This window comes from Ceratotherium simum, chromosome 16, assembly GCF_057802395.1.
Source record: "Ceratotherium simum simum isolate JZ-2026a chromosome 16, ASM5780239v1, whole genome shotgun sequence".
NCBI lineage: Eukaryota > Metazoa > Chordata > Mammalia > Perissodactyla > Rhinocerotidae > Ceratotherium > Ceratotherium simum.
In genome coordinates, this window is record NC_141915.1 from 57,204,763 (window position 1) to 57,208,219 (window position 3,457).

Consider the following 3,457-nt stretch of genomic DNA (forward strand, 5'->3'; position numbering starts at 1 on the left):
TGCTTGTCTTTATATACTCTGTCAAATAATTTTGTCTTCATATCTCTAGGTGAGTAAAAGTCTTAGCTTGGTCTCACATCGGGGTGTATGTGTGTAAATATGGGTGTGCTGCTCTTTCACTGAAAATTTCAGATGGTGCATATTGAAATTTGCCTCAGACCTTGAGCAACATTTATTGAATCACAGGTGTTTTCTCTGTGAGTATGAAGAAGTCCCTCCTCCTCAGCCCCAGAGTTTTCCCATACTCAAAAGCTTGAAAACCTTTAAACCTGGGCTTTGGAATTTTATATAGAGGATTTCTTTCCTCTGGGAGTTTTGTTGTTTGGTTGGTTGTTGATTTGTATACGATAAATCCCCTGGGAGTTTCTAAGTTCTCAAAATACAAATAAGTTGCCAATTAATGGTTAAAATAGTTTGAGATCCTCACACCCATTAGGATAGCTACTATCAAAAAAACAGAAAATAATAAGTTTTGGTGAGGATGTGGAGAAATTGGAACCCTTGTGCACTGTTGCTGGGAATGTAAAATAGTGGAGCCTCTGTGGAAAACAGTACGGCAGTTCCTCAAAAAACTAAAGTTAGAATTACCGTATGATCCAGCAATTCCATTTCTGGGTATATACCCAAAAGAATTGAAAGCAAGGACTTGAGATATTTGTACAACCATGTTCGTTGCAGCAGCATTCACAATAGCCAAAAGGTGGAAACAACCCAAGTGTCCGTCAACAGATGAATGAATAAACAAAATGTGGTATATCCATACAGTGGAATATTAGTTAGCCTTTAAAAGGTATGAAGCACTGACACCTGTTCCAACGTGGACGAACCTTGAGAACATTATGCTAAGTGAAATAAGCCAGTCACAAAAGGACAAATGCTGTATGAATCTATGTATGTGAAATACCTAGACTAGTTAAATTAATAGAGACAGAAAGAATCATGGTTGCCAGGGGCTGGGAGGATGGAGGAATGAGGAGTTGTTTAATGGGTATAGAGAGTCAGTTTGGGAAGATGGAAAGAGTTCTGTGGATGAATGGTGCTGATGGTAGCACAACAATGTGAATATACTTAATGCCACTGAACTGCGCATTTGAAAATGGTCAAGGTGATAAATTTTATGTGTATTTTACCACAATTAAAAATAATTTAAAAATTGAGGGAAGCTACATAAGTGCTTGTGTCTCAGGGGGACCCCAGACCACCCTTAAGTTGGGAGATTTGCTAGAAGGAATCATAGCTAATGTTGCACTTACGGCTAAGGTTTATTACAGTGACGTGATAAGGATACACAGCAGGATCATAAGGGATGAAGACCCGGGTGGAGTCTGGAGGAATCCAGGCACAGGCTCAGCTCGCTCTTCCCATAGCAAGGAAAATGCAGCAACATGTGTGCGATGTTTCTGCCTAGGAAAGCCTCCTAGAGACAGAGCACCCAAGGTGTTTACTGGGCACTGGTCACAGACACCCTCTGCCTGGCACCTACCGAGATTCCAGACTCCCAGATAGAAAGCAAGCATTATTTAGCACAAACCACTGTTTACACGAACAGTGTAGATACACTGAGCTACTCTTTGCAGTTAACTGTTGACTGGAAATTGTTGACTGGGCTCTGAGAACCCAGATGCCAGCCAAAGACCAAGCCTGCAAACAGCCGTCTAAGAATGGCAGTCTCAGGCCTGTTGTGTTAGCACTTGCATGCACAAGACCAGAGCAGTGTTAAGTAGGGTCTTATAAACAAGACTGGAATATTTCTTCCTCATCATCAATAATACATGTAGAAAATCCTGTGGAGGGAAAGGCCTTGAAATGAACCAGCCCTGGTTTATTGTCAGACATTTCCTTTAGGGCCACAATCCTTAGAATTATTCTGCCTTGTTCTTGAGAGCTATATGTATACATAACTTTAATAGATGGGAATCTCTAATTTCCCCCATGCTGAGGCTTCCCTGGCTGACTTTGTATCAGGGAATCTTAGAATTGTCCTCCAGGACGATGTTATCTCTTAAACCCCTGTTTCTAGGCTTGACTCCTCTGAACAAATGTCAAACAGCATAGCAAGGATTTGAGTGATTCTAGAAACTGTTATTGCTGTTCTTGAGTCAAGTTTTACCATGAATTAAGTCATCTAAGTAGAATATGTATATCCTTCCTTATTTTCTCAGATTGAGAGACATTATGTAATTGAAAGAAAATATTCTTTGCAATATGGCCTAAGAGTCCACTTCTGTTCATTTGGTCCTCTAAGAAAATGGAAGTCTTGGGTAAATTGGATTATCAGGGTGGGGAAAATCCCCTTTCTTCCCTTCTTGTGTTCTTGTGGCTGGACTAACAGTAAAATTGACACAAGACCGGATTAACAGGAGAAAAACCCAGTTTAATACGTACGTATTGGAGACCATAAAGAAATGATGCTTGGAGAGTGAACAAAACAGACAGTATATTTATCTTTTACACGAAGAAACATAAATTTGTGAAAAATTGACAGGGCAAAGAAACTTAAGTTTGGGGTATGTAGTTAGTGAGGAATTTAAGCAGAGTCTAGGCTTGCGATAGTAAACTAGCCAGGTTTGTTTATGCAGGCTTCTCGGCCTTGAATCTCCTAGCTCTACTGATAAGGATGCAGGGAGAGCACCTTTCACATGGGAGATTTATTTCCTGCTTTCAGGGTAAACAGACAGGAGGGTCAGAGGCCCTTTTGGCTTTTTAAGTAACTTTAACTCAAAATAGTCAACATGCCATTGTGGAACATCTTGAGGTGGCCTGTCCTGGGCCCCAATAGGATCAAATTCCAGCCATACAGTGGGGTAAATGTAATACTGTGAGTCTTTGTAATATAATCAGCAGTGAAATGATTATGAATATGGATTATGGATATTGATTAAAAGACTGTCAGATTTGAAAAGTAAATGTCTCATTAAAATGTAACATAACTACTTTGGCTTGTTTGGTTGGGTTCTTTTGGTTTGGTTTCTAGCAAGTAAAAGATGGTTAGACAAGTCTTTTCTCTACAACTCATATTTCTTAAGAAAAGAATTTTCTATATTTTCTTAAGAACTATGGAAACGTATTTCATGGAAATACTCTGACTCTTGAAATTTTGTGATTTCTTTTTTTGTTCGTTTCTTTAGAAACTTTTTCTTTTATTGAATTTTAAAAAATAAACTTTATTGTTATTATTATTATTCAGTTTTTTAATAGACTTTATTTTTTAGTTTTAGTTTCACAGCAAAATTGAGAGGAAGGTACAGAAATTTCCCATATACCTCTATTCCGGACTCATGCATGGCCTCCTCCACTCTCAACATCCCCTACCATAGTGGTACGTTTATTACAATTGATAAACCTATGGTGAGACGTGGTTATCACCCAGAGTCCGTAGTTTACATTAGGGTTTAGTCTTGATGTTGTACATTTAATGGGTTTGGACAAATGTATAATGACATGGATCCATCATTAT